At 36.0% G+C, this 23676-nt stretch overlaps 1 protein-coding gene across 11 annotated transcripts in view; it reads left to right on the top strand.

Annotated features, from left to right (window-relative positions):
- The first annotated feature begins 3016 nt into the window (after positions 1–3016).
- Positions 3017–23676, top strand: part of myocd (myocardin) — a 91290-nt gene continuing 70630 nt past the window's right edge. For 9 of the 11 annotated variants that reach the window (XM_027177565.2, XM_027177568.2, XM_027177564.2 and 6 more), the window contains exons 1-3: positions 15885–15982; positions 16159–16594; positions 17357–17468. The gene's annotated coding sequence lies outside the window, so the exon portion shown is untranslated. Of the gene's footprint in view, positions 3134–15884; positions 15983–16158; positions 16595–17356; positions 17469–23676 lie in introns of those variants that run through there. The other 2 variants (XM_027177558.2, XM_027177560.2) reach the window with 2 other exon arrangements.

Below are 23676 nucleotides of genomic sequence, written 5' to 3'. Positions count from 1 at the left end.
AATACTACACACTTGATCAATGGTAATAGTTATTAAAATAATCACAGCCCTAGGGAAGAAGCTATTTTTCTTTCTAGAAGTTTGAGCAGTGATGTTCCTGTACCTCCTCCCAGATGGCAGAAGGTTAAACGTGGTGACTTAGATAGGATGTATCTTTGATAATACTCTGACCTCGCCGCAGGCAGAGCGGGTTGTAAATTGAGTCCAGCTCTCGTAGGTTGGTCCTGTGCTGGCTTCCTGTCAGCCTGATTGCAGCTGCCATACCATGACATCATGCAATATGTTATTATGCTTTCAATGGCACTATGGTAGAAGTTCACTAGCAGTTTCTTGGGTAAGCCAGATCTTTTGAGTGTCCTCAGATAGTATAGACATGCAACCGTCACAACCCGTGTTCACTTACAGGGAAGGGAATCAGGGCAGGGAACCAACCCAACTACTCTTAGAGGTGGTCCCAAGCCCAGATAAAATGGGAGGGTTGCATCAGTATGAGCATCAAGCATAAAACCTGTGCCAACAATGTTGATTATATAATCTGTGGCATGACATCAAACAGGGAGCTCAAAATCAACATAATTACTAGAGATGCAACTGATTTGTTAACAACTGTTCTTAACTTATACTACAGTGTTTACTCGTTTTTGTGACCAAACAGATTAATAAGCTTATAAACCACACTGTAAAAGACTGTGTTCATTAACATGAACAAACATACATTGTTCATTTATTCATCCTTAGTAACTGCCTGGTCAGAATCACTGTGGCTGTTAAAAGCCAACTAAATTTCTAATGTTTTCGGGAATAAACTGGTGAGAAAATATTGTGGCAGAAATAAAAATACTAACAGAGTAAAGATTTTTTGTCGCATTTCTTGGATTTTGATCTTTATTTTTAATCTTTAATTTAATTTAATCCCACCTACCAGTCAGCTCTCCCCTATCATATGCAGGGCTGTCAAGTGTCACGCATTAAGAGTGACAGTCACGCATTTTGGTCTTTTCTCACGCTCTCCCGCCACACATTGTATTTCTCATGCAGAAAAACTTTTTGACTATTTATCATATATTTAATATGCCGCAGCACCCAAAATCTCTATGGAAATGGGCAGGAATCAAGCGCGTCTCAGTTCTTAGTCGAGCCTGTCACTTATCAGCCAATCAAAAAAAGAGGCTAGACAATAGCCAATCAGAAAATAGCAGTCTATGGGTAAGATTTAACATAACAACCAATGAAAAAAAAAAAATCATTAGTGAGGGTATTTTCGATGGTCGGTTTGAACAAAACCTCAACATACAACATACAACATACAACATACACACACACAAACAAATTAATAAATGGAAATGAAACAAATACTTTGTTTAATTTCCATTTGGGGGTTGGAGATGTCACACTTGCCTGTCTTCAAAACTTGAGAGCCCTGCATATGGTACCTACCAACCCGTGAGGACAAAGATCTCTCCAACCTCGGAAACACTCAGCAAGCAACATCCGAGGGGGTGTAGCACACTTGGAGGAAAGTGCTATCTGCCCTCTTCCGCATACCCAAGCTAACAGAAGCAGACGATTGGCTGACTTTGCTGTGATTGACAGGGGACACCTTGTAATCTTTGGACCGCACTACTGTTGCGTGTCACACATTGCATTACAATTTCTGAGGTTTGAGAAAAAATGTAAATTTTTTTGGATTTCATATATGCGACATGGTCACTGTGAACTTTTATATATGTTAAAGAAACACGTTACATGTTACGCCTCTCCAGTTGAGGCTTATATTAATGTAAGTATGCTTACAGTTGCAGTGTATCCTGGGAGTAAAAGGAATAATCTCTCTTTTTGTCAGACATGTGTGACTCCCCGGCAGTCTCGTTTCAGCTGGCATGGAATGATACAGACCTCAGCGCTACGCTCAGTCAAAAAGGCAAAAACTGACATCATGGCTGGTGCTGCATCCAAATACAGCACCAAGCATAAAGTTCGAGCTAAGTTTAGCTTGTGATGTCATCATTATTGTGTTATACAATTCACTACGGTTTTTCTTTTTTTAAATGGATTACAGGGGAGCGTTTGAGTAAAGTAACTTCCCAAAAATGTTCAGTGACTGAGAGTGGGTTTTACTGTGAGCACAAAAGGAGGATATTTAAAATATTAACTAGCATTTAATCATAATACATTAATCACTAGATGCAAGTGAAAATGTTACTTGAAACAGGAAAACAGTTTACAACAGCCTGTGAATACCAAACTGGTAAAATACTTCTGTGAAAAGTAGTAGAAGGAAAAACATGAAAAAAAAAACATGCATTAAAATTTGGGTGTGTTTGATACTTTTAGGACTAGTTACGCCAAACTATCTGTCAAAACGTTTCTATTTGATGTCTACGAATGACCTTTCAACACAAGGTAGAAGTAGAAATCCATCATTCTAAATTAAAACAGCTGTAATGGGTTGCCTTTGAATTCCTTTGCCGGAGCCAATTCGGGTTCGTTCATGTAGACGTGTAACCTATACGTTCACATTAAATCATAATACATGTATACATCAGTGAGTGTCTATGTGTCTGTTGTCCTCCTGGGAAAACTTTTGTGAAACCTTTTAAAAGGAAAAACAGGAATGTCTTCTGAAGAACGGAAGAAAGAAAAAAAAAATTACAGACTGTTTTTGATTATGTGTTTTAATATGTAAATAAGGTACGCTTCTTGGATAACGTCTCCTCTGAAACGAAGCCGTAATAAATCAATGTGAAATATCAGCGGGAACATCTCACACTTTTCAAAGAAGCACTAATTGTGTGTACCTAATGTGGAATGCTTTCTTTTTGATTTGCATTGACTTTGAATCAAGTAAATTGATATAATGGATGGAAATCATTCAGAAGGTAAATATATGATGGGTGTACTTGTAACAGAGATGACATTAGTAATCGGAGGCCTCCCTGCGAAGCTGAGGTAATAGTCTCCGTTCAATGTATTCCCCTGCTTAATGAAGTGATGGCAGTAAAGAGTAGTTGCAGCTCGGAGAGTGGGGAGGAGAGAAGTCTGTGCTCTTTCACTCCTCGGTGAGTGCGTGCTGCAGGAAACGGGGTCTGACCAGGGCGAGCCTCCTCTTCACCTCCTCTCTGACACACGTGCAGTGAGTACTCAACCTCCATACTTATCCTTCATACCTTACCACTCTTACAGCCTGGCCTGTTGTGCTTCTATCAGGAGAAAAAAAAAGCAGCAAAAATATGACGCTTTGCACTTAAGACTCCGTTCACTTTGGACACGGAACAACATTTCTTTTACTGTTTGTCGGCTACTAAATTACGAGGCCTTCCTGTGATACGTCCTTGAACTTTTTCCAGGTCAGTTTGTGCAACAGGCATGATGGATTGATAGTAAAGGTGTATACACAAAGAAGGATGTTTTACTGACAAATCTCTGAAAGAAGCAAAGCATTTTATTCCTTTTATTTATGGTCATGTTGAAAGAGCAAAGAATGCGTTTGAGAGGATTTTTCGTGCATTCAGGTGGAATTTGCACAAATATTTTTCGATTATCGACATCCTTTGGACGTTTTACTAATAAGCACGGGGTTAAAACCTGGTCAGTTCACACGGGGAAGGAGGAAGGCAATTGACTAATAACGGACACAACCATTATCAGCAAAGGATCTAAGTAAATCATGCTGAGATCATATTGATGAAAATGTTTTCACACACTCCGCTCCAAAATGGTGATTAAATGATCTTCTAGTCTGGGGCTATGCTCTCACAGTGACACATCGTGTTTAGATGTCTCTTGGCATGATGTGGCCTTGGGGGATTTTTGCTGGGTGATGTAAATGAATATTGGAAATGAGATTATTAGTCAAAAGCAGAACATAAGGGGAACACGCAGACCTCTTGGCAGAGGCGAGCACGTCAGTGCCTGAAAGCCGTCAGCTTGGAAACGAGAAGATTGGTTGTTTATAGAAGTTGAAATGTTCAGAAGGAACATATCTTCAGGGCTGATCCCAGGAGCCAGGCCCAATTAAAACCGAATGGATAAAAATCACTACAGTGCAGCCCAACATCTCTATATGAAGCTTGGCAAATTGCTTGCCTTTTTTATCAGCTGTAGACAGTGGCGTGTCCCTTTCAGTGCATATGTATGTGTGTGTAGGTAAATGTGTGTGTATGTGTGTGTGTGTGTGTGTGGACACTGATGAGTCGCCATGAATTTAAGGCCTCACTGAGCAAACATTAAAAAAACTCACTCGTCGAGCCACAGTCTGTTTTTGATTACACTCTTACAAAATGATTGGTGCTTTGTCCCTGTTGCTTTGGAGAAACATTACATTATCAGGAAGTGCCGTGATGAAGTAGAAGCAACATCAGGGGTCTTTCTGCTCCCTCTTCTCCTACCGTCTAGTGGCCTTGGCTGAAATTCATGAGCGTGTGATAAAACTCTATAAAACCATACAGTGTTGTCTATATTGTTAACACAGAAGAAATGTGACATTTCAAATGAACCTAATTTGTCCTTAATTTTTAAAAAGGTTTTATAGCTATTCTTCTTATTCCGTGATCATTACACGCTGTACAGGGAAAAAACATGTCATTTTTTAATCTACTTGATTGACAGAGATAAATTTCAAAAGTTATTTTTTAGCTGTATCTTCAGTGATATACTTGGCTTGCTCTATGAGACCTTCAGTCAATATTTCTCATATGTGTTAGACTAAATAATCCAGAGAAAACTTCATTACTGCACTATTTTATTACCAAGGTACAGCAGGTGAAATCAGCTAATGTTTCTGCCTAAATAATTGCTTTACACAAAAGGAAAGACTATGCAGCTGCTTAAGCACTACAGACAAAATACACACTTAATTAATCATCAGTTATCAGTGCACACAGAGAGGAAATGGATACGAGTAGCACACGGAAATCTGCAGAGATCTTTTTAAATGCAGGTTTATTAAAGGGCAGTCTTTTATTCCTACGTCAATAATTTCTTCATAAACGTTTAGATTTATCAAGTATCCTCGATGAAATATTAAGTCCTAGAAATATCTGTCTTTTCGTTTTGGTTAACCAACCGATGGTTGAATGGGATGGTTTAAAAATCATGGATGGAGATGTCACTCTTGTCTATATGACCCTTGTGTCGTGGAAGAATACCATTTGTCACAGGTGTTATACGTCAGCCAGCATACACATACCGCACCGCAGAGGCACTATGTCATCCGTCCCCTCCGCTCTACAGATACACGGGTTCTAATTCACCACGGAGAGTGTGTAAGCTCTGCTGTCACCGTGCCTGCAGATGAGGTCCCTTATGGGCAAGCAGCCAAGGTTAGACACTCGGGTGTTAAACTGAGACATAGAGTTCTGGTGCTAAGCAAAATATACATTCTCCTTCAACACAATTTACTCATTCTTACTGATTCACTCACACAGCCAAGTCCTTGGAAATATACAAATTAACGGGGACTTTACTGAACTCTTACTGACCTAGCCTCTCTCTCTCTCTATCTCGCTCTCTCTCTCTCTCTCTCTCTCATGCAAAAAATATACCAGAAAAACAATCAGTAATGTGTTAATATGATGAACTGTCATTTTTCAATAACAGCACACGCTAAAGTGTTCTACACTGCACACGCTCAAGTGTTCCACACTGAAACTGGAGACTCGTTTCTAAACTTGTGACTATGTGACCCGTCTCTGTGAAGAGATTTGCTCACATACAGTAGATGTAAAAAGATCTACACACCCAAATGGCAAATTTTTTTGGTGCAGAAATATTAAACAAAAATAAATCATATCAGAAGTTTTTTTTAGCCTTGTTGTTAAATTCCTTAAATAGCCTTGTTGTATATAAAAATAAATAAGAAAATTAAAAAAAAAAAAAACAAAGAAAAAAAAAATGGCTGCATAAGTATGCACACCCTCTTATATTTGGTAGCACGGCTGTGTTCATGAACCAATCACATTCAATCTCATGTTCAAAAGCAGTTATCATCCAGAAGTCATCATAAACCCAAATAAAGATCAGCTGTTACTGTCGTATTCATCAACAAATATAAAAACCTTGCACCATAGTAACATCACCAAGAACAGTGTGTCCCTCCAAAAATACTGTATATAAAAGGACAAAAAACAAAGCTTACCAATGAGGCTGCCAACAGACCTATGGCAACATTAAAAAAGAAGCATGAATATTTGTCAAGGACTGATTATTCTCTGCAAGTAACAACAATCTCTCATATTCTACATGTCTGGAGTAGGGTGGCTACATAGAAGTGTTTTCTCCAACTAACTCAACTAACTTACCCAAAACCTTGTGGCAAAATGTGTTATGTTTTAATGAGACCAAATTTTACAAGGTGTAATAATTCCAAAATTCCAAATCATATGTCTGGTTTAAAAATAAATAAATAAATCACAAAAAGCCTAGCCCATGTTGAAGCATGGTGGTGGCAGCATCATGCTTTAGGAATGTTTTTTCAGCCAGACCTGGGTTTTTTAATCAAGATGGGGGGAATCGCTCCACAGAAGATCAATGTTTTTGAATGTCCTCGCCAGAGCTCAGACCTGAATCCAACTCCAAATCTGTAACATGACTTAAAGCAGACTACTCACAGGGGATGTTGGATCTAGAAAAAAATAATGCCAGGTCAAGGTGTGCCTTACTAATAGATTACTTCAACCAAGTACTTTTTGTTGTGTGCACATTTATGCAATTACATTATTTTAACCCCCCCCTTTTTTCTGGCTGTTTTCACTTTTCCCTGTGGAAAAACATCTGACATGATTGATCTTGGTTTTCTTCTGTTTTTCCATCACAAAATCCCTTCCAATTTATATATGATCTTTATATGATATCTTACATGTGAATAAAACGATACACCATACAATGATTTATAGGACTAATTTCAACATTAATAAATCAGGTGAAACAAGTCTAGGCATTTTCCCCATACATTAGCCGCCCCATATACTGTACATGCAACAGGTTGGAGATCTCATGTCGTCTGACTGCTCAACTATTTATCAGGACCATCTGTTTTAAATCCCACTGCAGTAGCAGGAGACATCCTGAAAGTTGTTACTTCTAACAAATCAACCACTGATATATTGTAATATATATATAGTCTAATAATGTATAAAATGGCTGTTTCTTGTGAAGAATTACAGAGCTATATACAGTGTGTGTGCTTTGGGTAGCTGTATAATATCCTGTCCAAAGTAAATTTGTAAGAATTCTTCATTCATTCAACTCCTCAGTACAGGCATTAGAGACTTCTAGCTCTGTGCTAATCCTAATCCAGAGTTATACAGCTGAGCAATTGTGGTTTATGGGTCTTGCTCAGGGGCAAGGAGTGGCAGTTTGTTGGCCCTGGGATTCAAACTCAAAACCTTCTGATCAGTAGTCTATCACCTTAATGACTAGGAAAAAAATATGAAAATCCTTCATTAGGATACGCTCAGCAAATATTACACGTATATGTACGAATGGAAGTTTTACTCTAGCATGCCTATTTCGGTTGTAGCCTCTACACCAGTGGTATATTGTATACAGTAATATAATAATAAATATAATATGAATAATATGAATCCTGTCAAAACAAAGTGTAAGTAGAGACTAATAAATAAATTCAGTTATCTGCTCATACAGTACATATATTTTGTACTTCATCTGTCAATCATCGAATCTTCACATGTGTCTCAGATACTTGCAGGCATTTAGGAACAATGAAATTATATTCAGTTATTAGTCTGAGATCATAAGACTATGACCCATTGTCATAAAATCCAGATTTACCAGAGCTATAAGTGAGTCATGGGTCTTATTTTTTCCTTTATACATTTGCCTCTGTAGTGATCTGTGATCTTAAGGATTCATATCAGAGCTGCATTCTTCTAAATATTACACCTTAGACCCTTGATAGGAGTAGTAAAATGTCCCAATTGGCATTGAATGAATCTTCTTTGTATTTAGAAACAATGATTTTTTTTTTCTAGCACATAATCGCAATATTTGCTTATAATGTCTGTTTTGCAAAGTGTGCTAAAAATGTGAAATATATTCCTTTATGTGTTTTTTAATGAGGATGTCTGTTTAAGGTAAATTTAGCACATGCTTACACAACCTGCTATTCTGGAAAATAAAAACACGACTGCACTATGTAGAAGTCTGTCAGTCCTATACTGAGGTGATGAGTCATAACTGATTGAGTGGAGAACGAGCTGCTTTTCTCCCCAAAGAGCAAAAAAAAAAAAACACATTCCTTTCTCACATGCACACATCATAGGGTACAAAATATTCGTCCAATAGAAACAACCCACCGAAATAGGTTTTGCTCTATTTTGGTCAGCCTCAGGTCTTATTTTTAGAAAAAAAAGTGGCACAGAATTGCAAAGTGATCAGGTCACTCCATGTGCTTTCTCTCCAGTTTATGATTCATCGGAAGTATGTGATGACGTTACGTGTGTTTGCTGTTCTGTTCTGTTCGGGACAGGACCTGACATTTTGTTCTTTGCAATCAGTTTACATGATTTACATTTATATAGCAAATATCGTCAGGCCGTGAGGGAACTTCACAGCCACAACCATTCGCAATCTGTCTTCGCAAATCTTGCATCAAGGAAAAATGAAGAATTTTAAGAATAAAATGAAAGAATGTCCACAAAGTAGTTTAGCAGAGGAAATACAAACTTAAACTTTGAAACCTTTGTACAGTGGCTGGAACCACAAAGATTCATTTTCTCTGCATCCACTCACTGTATTAAAAGAAACCTTTATTTTGTCACATCTACATTACAGCACAGTGAAAATCTTCTTTGCCTATACAAGCATTGAAGGTTGGGGTCAGAGCACAGGGTCAGCCATGATACAGCACCTTTGGAGCAGAAAGGGTTAATGGCTGTGCACAAGGGACCAACAGTGGCAGCATGGCAGTGCTGGGGCTTAAACCCTGATCCACCAATCAACAACACAGAGCCTGCTCCAATGAATTTAACACAGCAATACTGATGTATGTATCAGAGGGAAGTAGCTTACATTTAATATTCTACCATGTTAAACATGTCATAGTATGTATAAGTACACTTAAAGAGAAGTCCACAAGTTTACTTACTGTATGTTAGAAAATATAGCTATTAGCATGTACAAGCATTGAAAAGTAATAAGCATTGAAAAGAAGTTAAGTAACACTTAATGTTAAAGTTAAGAAGGGTTAAGTACACTTAACTTTAAAGTTAAATTTACTAGTATAAGTACACTTGAAATAAGAGTTAAGTTCACTTATGGTAAACAATAAATATACTAGTATGTACAAGTACACTTAAAGAAATTTCACTAAGCGTTAAGTTAACTTATGTTCACTGCAGTAAATATATTAAAATATATACATAAGTGTGTTAAAAGAGAAGTGCAGTAAATGTTAAGTATGCTTACAGCAAACATTGAATATACTGGCATGTTTAAGTACACATAAAAAGAGGTAGACTAAGTGTTACATACACTTCTAGTAAACATTAAATATACTACACGTCAACAAGACACTAAGTGTTAAGTTCACTTCTGCTCACTAAATATAAAACTATGTATATGGACACCTGAAAAGAAGTGCACTAAGTGTTAAGTACACTTCTGGTAAACATTAAATATACTAGTACAGTATGTATGTACTAATAAATATACTAGTACTACTTGTAAAAATATGGATATAAATTTTTTTTAGTAGATTAAATATTAAATAATTTGGTTTTTACCCTAGTGCTGATTTTTCTTTTCAGTTAACAGACTGCTGTTGTTTCTTTTGTTCTTTTCTTCTGTTAAAGAGGCGAGATTTAGGCGAGGAAAGAATTAGACATCTTTGACAATGACTTCTTTCCTGCTCACGTGACCCTTTTTTTACTGATCATGAGCAAATCTGCATCTAGTGTAGTACTGTAGTAAGAATAATGGCAAGTAGTCCTACACCTCTTTTTAAACTTATAAGAATAAGAGTTAGCAGTCACTCAGGTTCTACAGCTAGGACTGTAAGAAGGTAAAACTAGTTCTGCCATTCTCATCTCATAACACATTTTGCCACTCTCTCAAAAATAAGACGTTTTTGACATAAAAATATTTTTTGGCTTTTCACACATTTCTGTGTAGAGATTGTTGTATGAGAAAATCCCATTAGATCAGCAGGCTCTGAAATATTCCAAAACAGTCCCACTGTTAGCATTCTGGTGTTAGATATATACTTTAATTGAAGCTCAGGTCACACGGCTGCTATCTGATTGGTTGATTGAATAATTGCATGAATGTCCAGCATTAAAGATGTTCTTATTAAAGTGTCCGGTGAGTGCATACTTAATGTACTTATACTAGACTTTTAATATGTAATAAAGAGTTCTAGATTTGTCTTTGAGATCCTCCACATGGTCCGAATGCAGAGATAATGATCTCTTTACTAAATCATAGAGGATGTTTGGCTGTTTGGTATAAGATCTAGATAAGATTTTTAATTTAGATAAGATTTTTCTAGATAATTTAAGGTTGAGGCATTTGAAGTATTTTATGTCTTTATGTTGTTGAATTGATTGGTTTTATCATTATGGAACCTGAGGTTTTACCGGAGCTCAGATAATAAAGTGGGAATGTAATACACCTTGGATAGCATATGAGTCCATGATACATCCTCAAATGGACCTTCCATCCATCTATTTTCTGTCCCACTTATCCTAATTTGGGTCACAGGGAATCTTGCATCTATCCCCAAGAACTCAGAGCACGAGGTGGTGAACACCCTGGACGGAGTGCCAGTCCTTCCAAATGCACGGCATGTCTCTGAGTACCCAGAGGAAACGAGTCTAAGCCACCGTGCCTCCATTTCTCATTTATTACTATTAATGCTCGAAACTGCCAGTCAACACAGAAGTCATTACACAGCTAATAGCTTACAGTTACTGCTTACTGGATAGAAAAGTGCCAAAAAAAGCATGGAATATATAATCAGCTCAGTATACTCTAAAATGAGTGGACGAATAAGTCCTCTGAAAGATAAAGATTCTGTGCGTCTTCTGAGAGGTCTGTTCACCTTAGCCTGATTTTACAACCACTAATAGGTTGTTATAGGTTGAAAGTTTGGACAGTTTTAGTCCACATGTTGAGTAGCAATACTCTCAAAGAAAGCTGTCTCTCATGGATCAAACACTTTACACACAATGCAGAACAAAATATTAAGTTTTCATGATGTTTTGTTTTTAAAACAGCATAATTTTTTTAACTGATATAATCGTCCAATTGGTTAAGGTAGTTTGTAAAACTTTGTGTCATCAGTAAGCTTTAAAGTGTGAAGGAACCTTTGAGTCAAGCAGAGCCCTCTTCTTTATTTAAGAGTCTTGATTTTATTTGCCATGTACACAGTTATATAATTATACACAGCGGCTTGCAGTGAAATGAACAAAATTAAAAATAGAATGAATAGAATTAACTATTTATTATGTATGTATGATTGTTTTATTTAACTTTTTCCCCAGAGGCTAAAATATCAATTTTGCACATATTTTGTTGTTTTTTTGTTTGCCGTGTCAATAGTGGTGGTTAATGTCTCAAATGAAAGTAGACACTCAAAAATGAGTAGATACTCATTTTTTTGGTTAACTTTTGTTTTTACCTAGCTTACAAAGGCCATTGTATTTACTGGAAAGTTTAAAAAAAGTTTTTTTTACTCATTTCTGCTCTCTGGCTTTCTAGCTTTTTATGAAAAGTTTTCTTTTTTCATTAGCATCTAAAGTGTGACCTGTTATCTACAACCACAAAAAAATCTGACTGAAGTTATCCCAACAGAGTTAAAAACAAACATTTCACACTGAAAACCAACAAAGTCCTGACTCATTTTATACCAGACTTGCAGCGATAAAACAATTCATTTATACTGATTGAAAACTTTAGATAATTTTAAACTGGTAAAAAGAGCTAAAGATTTCCCCCATTACATTAGAACAAACTAAAGAACGTTATTTTAGCTATTGGTTTGTTTGTTTGTTTAAAAGGAAATTGTCTTGTCTTTTAGCAGCTAAACCAAAAATGCAGTGTGTGGTGGAGTGTAAATGTAATCTGTACTTTCATCCAATTATCTAAATGACCTGAATAAAATAAGAATGATATTTAAGAAGCTGCACATATATCTGATCATCTATCTGAAATCCATATGGAAACATTTCTATGGTTTTTAAGTTTTCAGTTTTCATATTAACCATGTGTGTGTTCAACATGGGTTAATGCAAAGCAGCTGGATGTTTACAACATGTGTGTGTGTGTGTGTGTGTGTGTGTGTGTGTGTGTGTGTGTGTGTGTGTGTGTGTGTGTGTGTGTGTGTGTGTGTGTGTGTGTGTGTGTGAGACTCCGATCTCAGTCACAGACACAATCCTATTTTGTATGGTCTTGTGAGCTTTACTTCATTGCCTGTTATTGGATTTGTGTTACAGCTTCATCCACAAATCCTAAGTGAATGTCAGAATCTATACTTTTCCTAATTTGTTGAACAAAGCACAGTTAATGCTGGTATGCACCAAACCTCTGTTACTTCATTGTTTATTTACATACGCTGAGTGATTTGCATTTGCTACACTGCTAATAGTACGTTTAACTACATAAACAAGCTCTTCCAAGACGTTTGGATTCAGTCAAGTCCTGACAAATGCTTTTCTTATATTAATAAACATCATTATTTCAAGTAATGTCAACACAACCTGCAGCATGAAGCATGTCGTAAGACATTTTACAATGATGATTTGATTATTTTGTGATTAGGAATGGAGGATTTATGTTCACGGTGATAAATTCCTGTCCTGGATCACCTGGATAAATATTTCTATTTGAATAAAAAAATCAATTGAAAGAAATGACTAATGAATTAACAGGTTTGTTTTTTTTACATACTGTAACATTGTCAGTAAAGATCTGACCATTAACATCTGCTAGTTTATGTGTAGCTGTATTCAGACTGAAACCTGAAGTGGGCATGGCCTAAACCTCACAGGCTTTATTGAATATAAACTCACCACGCGGACACCAGAAACACTGGAAAATGTTTGCAAATCGCAGAAGTAAGACATAGGTGTGTGAATTCTGGCTCTGACAGCTCCTCAACCTCAGCTATGATACATGAGAGATGAAACTGTTTTCTTTAGCATTTTTTTCTCTCATAAATTTGGTTCGGAAAGAAAGAAAGAAAGAAAGAAAGAAAGAAAGAAAGAAAGAAAGAAAGAAAGAAAGAAAGAAAGAAAGAAAGAAAGAAATAGTCAAGACTCTCCTCTTCTAAGTTCTCCTCCTCCTCTTCATATCAGTTTAAAAGGAAATATCGGCTGATGTTTGCGGATTGCTGGCTGATGGTTAATGGCTGCTGGCTGATGGTTGATGTTTGCTGGCTGATAGTTGCTGGCAGTTGATGGATTATGGTTATTGGCCGGTGGTTGCTGGCTGATGGTTAATAGTTGAAGGTTGATGTTTGCTGGTTGCTGGCTGATGGTTAATGTTTGCTGGTTTATGGCTGCTTGTTGATGTTTGTTGGTTTATGGCTGATGGTTGATGGTTGCTGGCTGATGGCTATTAGCTGTTGGCTGTTGGTTGCTGGCTGATGGTTATTGGCTGATGGTTGCTGGCTGATGGCTGATGGTTGCTGGCTCTTGGCAATTAGCTGTTGGCTGTTGGTTGCTGGCTGATGGTTATTGGCTGATGGTTGGTGGTTGATGGCTGATGGTTGCTGGCTGATGGGTACTGTTGATGGCTGATGTTTGCTGGCTGATGGTTGATGTTTGCTGATTGCTGAGGGCTGATGGTTATTGGCTGATGGCTGATGGTAATTGGCAGATAATTGCTGGCTGCTGTCTGATGGTAAACAAAGTCTTGAAAGTTTGATGAGAACAGAACAAGGACGCTACCTACAAAACCAAAATTAAAGGCATAATCCTTTGGAGAAATAGCGAGCTATGAAATGAGTCATGTTTTAAATTCAGACTCATTCCAGAGGTAAATATAAATGCATAGCTGTTTGAGTTGTGTGTGTTTGTGTGTGTTTGTGTGTATGTGTGTGTCACTTGAGTACTGGCTATAAGAGCAAAAGGGCAGGACATGTGTGATTGCATGCAGCATGCGCAAGCTTGTTTCTTGCTCTTTCACAGAGTCTCCAGTGGCCTCGCAGTTCCTCCAGGGGTGTTGTGTCTCTGAGTTATTGCCCATAAATTCTTGTGAGCTGATGTAAAAATATTGTTTTGTGTCCGATTTCAGTAAAAAACAGAATAATGCTGTGAAAGGGTTAGTCCTGGGTTAATATCACTGAAACTGTACAGGCATTAGGAGGAGAAGGAGCTATTTTTGAAAAACGACCCATCTAAACTTTTTAACTTAACCTGCTTGGTTGCTCAGACAAAATGAAATGAAACAAACTGTGATGGAAAGGATCTTTATGAGGTGAGAAGTGTTTTTTTGACATGCACAAGTCATCCATAAATCTATAAAGATGGATGTTAAGGCAAAGTTGATAAAATATCATACACACACACACACACACACACACACACACACACACACACACACACACACACACACACACACACACACACACACACACACACACACACACACACACACACACACACACACACACACACACACACACATCACTATTCTGTTGCAGCCTTACACTTGGAACAAGCAGTTTTTTATAATTGTGTTTTATGTGTCACACTAATTCCAAAGCAGGTTTATTTTATACACGAAAAAACCCACCATTATGTTATATTAAAATGAAGTGCTTGTAATTTATCAATCTGATTTTAAAGAGTAAATGTTAATAATGATTAAATATGCAAAACATTTTACATTATTTTCTTGTATTTAGTTTTTTTTTTAAGTGTTTTGCTCATACTAAGGACATCTTAAGATGAGTTCATGAAATCACAGAATTGTTAGATAAAAGTTTATAAAGCTAATTTAATAATAAGGTTACAGCTTATAATAGATGTTGAATTCTCTGTTCTGATCGGTCAGAAGTTTGTATTAATATTCACCAATACTATTGATCTATTCGCTAACACTGGTTTCTAAAGCAGAGGCTTCATGTGAACAATGTACCATTTATGACATGGGGAGGGTTTTATAGGGAAATTTTTGGTATCCAGTGTCAGAAAAAATCTGATATCAAGCTGTATATTTTGTCCACAAAGCACAAAGACAGGGTGGTGAAGAAATGACTGTTTTTAGCTGTTATGATGGGAACTTTTGTATTTTTTTTGGAAATGTTCACTAAATGGCCTAAAACTGTGACATACAGTATCACTATACAATCATCATAATAACTAAAAATATGCTAGAGCCACTTTAATGGAAATTGCTGCAGTTTAAAAAGGAATCAAATACTCAAGGTAAGAAATTATAGGAAAATAATCATTATATAATCATTATATATATAATCAAATTATTTATTTATTTATTTATTTATTTGTTCGTTTGTTTATTTATTACAGAAATTCAGTTTCTTGACTAAATGATTCAATAATAATAATAATAATAATAATAATAATAATAATAATAATAATAATAATAATAATAATAATAATAAAGACAGGGAGTCAACAAAATTTCTACAGGCTGTAGAACTGCATGACATCTAGTAGATAAAGTATACAGTATAAGCTTAAACTGGATTCTGCATCATCTAAAGAAAGATGAAGAATAAACACTAAATATAAGCGTAATGTCATTTACTGTCACATATTGTAGTGTGTGTCGGGTCTTCAGCTAAATATGCCTGCTGAGAGCTTGACACCAGTGAAATGAATGTCACTTTACCACTTCCCTTTGCATAGTGTCAAACATTTCCTCTTTATCATACACACCAAATGCAACACACACACAAACACTCACACACATTACATGCATGTGCTCTCGTATACCAGTAGGGCAGCTGAGATAAGGAAGTACACAGTGGACCTTTCTTGTCTGCTAAATTTCACATGTAAGTTGCTGGCTATGTTTTTTTAATCCATTTCGAGTTTCAGCATGATCGTGCTCTTTTTTTAATTCTATTTGAAATGCCCCAGTCTGTGGTAATTGTTAATTATTAATAATAATATTCTATTGCACTTACCATGACAAATTTAACATTAATGAAATGATGTTTTGCTCATGCAGATGCAGACTCACTGGCAAAACATCTGCATTCCCTTTAATCTGAAAGGAAATAATCGATTTTTATTATGATTTCACCTTATGCAAAGTGCACACTAGTGCTGTAATCAATCAGCATGCACTTGGATTTTTTTTTTTTTTTTGCTATCTCTACAGAAATGTTCAATGTTCTTATCCGATTTAAGCCATGATGATGTATTTGTGAGGACATGGCTGTAGTGCTAAAAGAGTTGTCGAAGCAGTTTGGTGTGTCAGAGTGTCAGAGACCTGGAAATCTTAAGAACACTAAAAGTCAAGCAGGGGAAGAAAAGCATAATTACACCAAATGCACATCTAGACTGTACTGTCACCCTAAGCCAAAGAGCAGCAGATGCAGAATGGCCACATGAGCGTCTGATGCCAAAGCAATGCTCCGCAGTGTCTTGCTGAAATTTCCCAGGTAGGACATTTACAGTACGTAATTTCATTTCATCTGTTTCTACTGCTACATCAAAGAACTTCTGAGTTAAAACAACTCACGTGTTCTGAGGTGTCATGCGATGGATCGAACACGAGTTGGCTCGCTGTTAAACAGACAGCTGTGATGGCCATTTAACCCTGAATTAACCCTGAAGTATTATGTTCTTATTGCTTGGCCTTATGTGATTCATTTAACTCTTTTTCACAGAGGTCTAAAAATGGAATTTGTGCCTGTTTTGTAGTGTCCATGTTCAGCCTTGAATTTCTTTGTTGTGTAGAAAAGATCAGGATTAAGCACTTGGGCCATCTCAGATAGAGGAAGTGGGTTTGATATAACAATCTATTTTAAAGATAGAAATATTTGTGTGAAAAATGAGAACTTTTCTATAAATATATTTCCCATAGTAGGCTAGATAAAAACATTAATACTTATGAAATACTACAACATTTCATACGTCATTAACCACCATTTTGGAGTGTAACATGATAAAGCCATTCAATGCTGAACATGGACAAAACAAAACAAAACATGAAATTTTTCAATGTTTGCTTTATTGAAGTTGGTTTAAGGATTGATTTTTTAAGAATGGAACACCTTTAAATCTTTTACACACACACACACACACACACACACACACACACACACACACACACACACACACACACACACACACACACACACACACACACACACACACACACACACAGGGCAAGTGATCTCACAATAGTTCATTTTTTTCAGAGTAAGAAAAAAGAAGTTATCAAGCAACGGCGTCTAGTTTAAGTGATACTGCTGCTGCTGCATGTGTGATTCCTGAAGTCTGTAGCACTTGACATTGTTGGTAATGTGACAAGTAAGTAGTTATTCTTTGTGGTTTTAAATCCTTCACGCAGGTATGCACCTCACTCATTAAACATCTGCTTGTGGTCCAACAATTTAGCTGTCTCTAAACATGAGGTAAATATTTTGGACAAAAACCACAAAGTATGTGAAGAGATGCAACTTTTCATGCAGAAGCATTTTTTTTGAGAAACATTAAAACATGAAAGCAGTAATGTTTATTACATGATGTTTCTTCACATATAAGTAAAAAGCAGAACATATAACTTTTCAGGCACTGAAATTTAGTTAGACTTTCTCCAACAATGCATTCTTCATTTGATTTTCATAAGCAGATGGTTTCTATCTTGTGCAATTGCCGTGAGACACATCAGTGCGCTAATTGCATTTGCATAACCCTTTCATATATATATATATATATATATATATATATATATATATATATATATATATGTATATATATATATATATATATATATATATATATATATATATATATATATATATAAAACATTTATTTTATTTTTTATTTAAAACGCATGCTTCTAAAGTCTTCATGTTGAGTTTCAATTCAGTGGCCAAACATGTGGAGTAGAAATATATGCATTGGTGTTGGCTCGCCTCCTCACATATTTACAAAATTAGCCGCCGTCGTTGCCGAGATGAAAACACACATGCAATCATGTAACTTTCAGATGATACGATAGCGACGGTAATTAAGTTTTATCAAAAATCTTAAACACTGATGAGAACTAACACGGTCGAAACATAATATAGAACTGCGCCTCCATTACTGAAGCTACACAGACTTTAGTTGGTCAATAGCAATACTGACTCTAACATCTTATCAAAATAGTCACTACTTTATATTTGACTCACAGTCAGAAAGTTAGTACTCCACTGACATGCAGAATAAAATCATCTGGCATACATGTACCTGATCAAACTACGATGGTCAGAAATGTAGGGATGTTCATACAAGTTTACTGTATTTCACCTACTGTATAATGGCAATGGCTATGGTTTTCCTGGTAAGAGGGGGCAGTTTAGCAGTTAAGGCTCTGGGTTGTTGATTGGAGGATTGGAGTTTAAGCCCCAGCACTGCCAGGCTGCCACTGTTGGGCCCCTGTGGAAGGCCCTTAACCCTCTCCACTCCAGGGGTGCTGTATCAGGGCTGACCATGTGCTCTGTTCCCAACAAAGAAAGAATTTCCCTGTGCTGTAATGTAGATAAAGACTTCTTGGGACATTACAGACATTTTCTCATAAGTAGAGCTTCTCTATGTTATTAGTTACTTTCAGTCATGCAAACGTGTTAAGATGTGCATATGTCAGGCACACAAAAAAGAAAAACAAGTTATGAAATATATTCTGAATTATCACATTACAATGATTTAGAATTCAATTACAGACATTTACATTATATGCGCTTGTATAGTTGGGGGCTTTAAAAAAAGGCCAAAAAATGGAATTTCCTCCATTTTTGTTGTGTCCATAATCAGCTTTTAATTTCTAATAATGAGTCATAGATGATCACAGAAAGGCGACAATCAGGGCTTTATGAATTTGTAGTTTTTATAAGTATTTCTGTTTTCCACCTAGTTTACCCTGAGCAATATATTTATAGAAAAAAAAAGACTAAAAATCCCAAAAACAGTTCATTTTTCCACACAAATGTTTCTGCTCTCTGATTTGCTATAAGTGCTTTTGAACATGTATCTAAAATTCAAAGCTATTATCTTCAACCACTAAAATTCTGGGTAAAGTTATCCCAACAGAAGGAAAAACAAATGTCTCACTGCGAAATACAATGAAGTCTTGACTCATTTTATATCAGATTTACACCAATAAAATAATTCATTTGTTTATACTGATGCAAAATGTCTGATAAGACGATTTCCCTTCAACTGGTGGAATAGAAAGCCAGTGTAAAAAACGTTAATGGTGCCTGGGTATTAATTCCCTCCAGGGTTTTGTAGTTTTTGTCATGCAAAAATTAATGCAAAATCAAGGAAATTCCACAATATTCTGAGGAGCTTGCAATTTCTTAAAATTACCTTAGACTTTTTGCAGATTCTGCCTAAGAAATGTTCTTTAAATCATCTCAACACGCATTCAGCCTCTTGGATTCAAATGCGTGAAACATGAGTACAGCTATCATAGAAAATAAACGCTATGTTTGGAGAGTGGTCAACAAGGCTTACGGTGAAAAGTACACCATCCCAACTGTAAAGAATGGTGGTGGATCTCGTTTATTTTGGGGACAGGAAAGTTTGAAAAAAAAAAATTGGCTGGCAAGATGAATGCAGCATGTTATCAGAAAATACTGGCAGACAATTTGCATTCTACAGCATGAAAGCTCTCGGATGTTCCAACATGACAATGATCCAAAGCACAAGGCAAGGTTGACCCTCCAATGGCTACAGCAGAAAAATATGAAGGTTCTGGAGGCCTTTACAGTCTCCTGACCTCAATATCATTGAGCCACTTTAGGGAGATCTCAAACATGCAGTTTGTGCAAGAGAACCAAAAGATTAACAGGAATTAGAGCCATTTTGCCAAAAAGAATGGGCAGCTATACCACCTGAGAGAAGTAAGGACTTCATCCACAATTATTACAAAAGACTGCATGCCATCATTGATGCTAAAGGAGGCAATAATAACTAAAGGTATGCAAACTTTTGAACACAACTATACATTCAAATACTATATATATATATATATATATATATATATATATATATATATATATATATATATATATATATATATATATATAGTATTGTGCAGCAATTTAGTCACTACTGTATGTCTTATCTTTAAATATGCTATTTAAATAAATATGACCTGACTTGAGGGGGCATGGCTTTGTGGTTAGCACATTCACACTCCATGGTTGGAGGTTTTTCACCAAAATTTCACAATTTCCCTTGGAAGTGTGTGTATGTGTGTGTGTGAGGAGTTTGCAAAAGTGGGTTTCCTCCTGGTTCTCTGGTTTCCTCCACAGTAAAGACATGCATTGTAGGCTGACAGGTCTCTCTGAATTGCCTGTAATGTGTGTAATTGTTCCATGCAATATACTGGTATCCTATCCTAGATGTACCCTGTTTATTGCCCCAAGTATCCTGGAATAGCCTTCAGGTTCTCTGTAACCCAGAAGGATAAACGGTGTAGATAAACGATGGATGGATGACCTGACTTTTTAGATGTACTTTTAAATACATAATACTTTATGGAATCATTGTCCAGTCTTGCTTGATACAAGGCTAATGTAACCCATTTAGATACAAGTATTTAGAAAAAAAAGCTTGTACTGTCATCTGGTGCAGTTAAACAGTTCATTTGTCCTCTTCAATACTGGCTTACAACAAAAGCTGCATTTGACATCTGCATGTAGAAACATTCGGTATTAGATACAAACAATCATGAGTCATACAAAGAGATAAGAGATTTAGTAGTATTAATCATCATTATCGGTTCATGTGGTGAGACACCTATTAGTCATCACAGTCTTTCTTGTGTCAGATACTGCATTAAAAAGAAAAAATAGTTAAGAGGCTTTTTGTAAAATTCTGCTTTAATTGTTCCCCTCTGACTCTGAATTTATTTTCATTGTTCTGCTTAAGTGCAACGTCCATTCAGTGGTCGCTCGGATTAATGACTGTTGCGGCAACAAATGACCTCATGGTTCATTGCCTTTATTTCCTGTTAAATGCTACTTGGTTTCTCTGAAGCTCAAATTGTGGTGAAGTAATTTAGCGTGATAAGTAAAAAGCAGATTCATGATACTGGTCACTGGCTACATCATGGGTCAAGGATGTTCTTTATATAAGAATGCTAGCATAAAGCCTGCAGCATAATTGATTTGGAAATAATTAATTATGAAAAAAAAGTTTCTCGTTAATATAGCAGTATTACGATACTGTATGTTTATATTATATTTCACTGCAATATCTCCGCTACAGACTTCTGTTACAGCCATTATATAATATTTGCTTCTATTTTTTTAATTTACTTCTATGCAAGTAAACTGTTATGTCATTTGTTTTTGTCATAAAAAACATTTTACTGCACATCTTACTGTGTGACTAATAAAGTTTCAATTTAAAAATGAGCATGAGTAGTTCAGATAAGGTAGAAAATGAATGAATGAATGAATGAATGAATGAATGAATGAATGAATGAATGAATTAGCACAGAACATTGTCTTGTCTTGTCTTGATGCTTCGTCACAAGCTAGCATGCTAAAAATCTGACATTTTGTGCCTTCTAGCTAGCTAACTACCACACAACTGTCTAACAGCTGCTTTTAGCCCACAAACCTTTTTACTGTTTGGTGTGTCTCTTCCTTTGTTTTCTCCTTTCTCCTTCTTTTACAAATCAGAAAGATAAGTCCTCTGGACATGCAGACACTGCATTGGCACACTGCTGCCGTTGCCCATATATATAAATTCTACCATGACTGTGTTTCACAGAAACGTTAGTAAGACTAGCATAGCTTATGCACAGCACATTAAAGCAAATAACATAAACACTTTGATACATTTCTATGTAAATATCCATTAAAAATTAAAGTTACAATTGTTTTATGTACCTGAAATATAATATTGTATGTCTTTCATTGAGTATGATGTTAAGTAGTTTGAGTTTTTGTATGGCTAGTCAATGATGATGTAAAAAAGTAGCATCATTTGCTAATCATGATATATATATATATATATATATATATATATATATATATATATATATATATATATATATATATATATATATATAATATATGAAGCACCAATTTTTGAACAATACCATGACACACAGTATGTCTGCTTTAAAGCGGGTCAGACACCAAAACCTGCACCTGTGAGCTCTCTGTGTGTCTTCCAAATAATTTTTTTTTTTAAATCTGGGGTATAAAAAAAGGGAACAGCCCATCTGGTTTTCAAGCAGAAAAGCACTCAGACACAGCACTGGAAATCTGTACACAGTGAATCTGACATGAGACCATGATTTATCCAATATGATGTTGTGACATCGAAAGTCAGCTTTAATTCAAGTGTATTTTCATCTCTATTAAATGAACTGCATATGAAATAAAGCTATTTATATGCACAGGTCTGTCATTTCAGGAGACAGAACAGAATTGGACAGAACAAGCGCTCAGTTCTTTCTTGGCCAGCGTGCGTGCTTGTATCATTATGCAAACAGAACTTGCAAATGGTCATGATTTTTTAATACTAAAAAAACCAATCACCTGACCTGACCTCTTTGGAGCTGTATTTTATTTTAATGAAGATAATTTTGAAAGCAAATATGTCAATAAGACATGCAATCGGTTTCACTCTCTGTGTTACGGGCTTAAGCGGAGCAGCCTGAAGATAATCAGCAACTGTATGCTCATTTCGTTTACAGTGGTGTAAAAAAATACAAAGCACACAGGATTAAGTAAAAGTACTGATACTGTATTAAAAATTCACATGAGTAAAAGTAAATTGGGATAAATGAAATTATTCAGGTAAAATTACATAAGCAATCTGGTAAAAAAAAACCAAAAAAAAAACAATAAGTTGTTTACACTAATTTCTACTTTTAGCTTTTATTTACAGCAGACTTACATTTATCTAATTTCATACAACTGAGCTATTTAGGAATACGGGCCTTGCTCAGGACCCCAGCAGTGGTAGCTTGAAGGACCTGCAATTTGAACTAGTAAACTTCTGATTAGTAGTAGAATGTCTTAACCACTAGGCTAACACATCAATAATATATTTAGATGCTTATATCAAATATAAATATCATATCAGAGAAAAGCATTTTATTTTTTATTAATTATTCTCTAACCCCAGTGAGCTGTACTGAAGTCAATTCAACTTCCATTATAAACAGGCTAGTTACAGGCTGCTTTACTTAGCCGAATGTTTCTGGCTGTCATAATGTCTTGGACAATTCCCTGCCAGAACTCCAAGGGGCATTTCAACAGGTGGTATGATTTCTGTGTTGTACCATATGCTTATGTTAATGTTTTAATGTTTTCAAGTGTGTTTGCCCGTCTGATCCTTATCCCCGGTCTCGCCTCCGTACACATGTTCCTCATGTCAAGCTAATTACTATCCCTATTGTCCCTGACTCCTTGTCATTTGTTATCTGCTGTTCTTTGTTTCATGTTTTGTTTCCCTTCTAGTGTTTTCCTGTGTCTGTTAGTTTTGTGGCTCGTCTGTGATCACA

Source organism: Tachysurus fulvidraco, chromosome 8, assembly GCF_022655615.1.
Source record: "Tachysurus fulvidraco isolate hzauxx_2018 chromosome 8, HZAU_PFXX_2.0, whole genome shotgun sequence".
Lineage (NCBI taxonomy): Eukaryota > Metazoa > Chordata > Actinopteri > Siluriformes > Bagridae > Tachysurus > Tachysurus fulvidraco.
The sequence above is the reverse complement of the archived record's forward strand: the minus strand, read 5'-3'. Positions and strand labels throughout refer to the sequence as shown.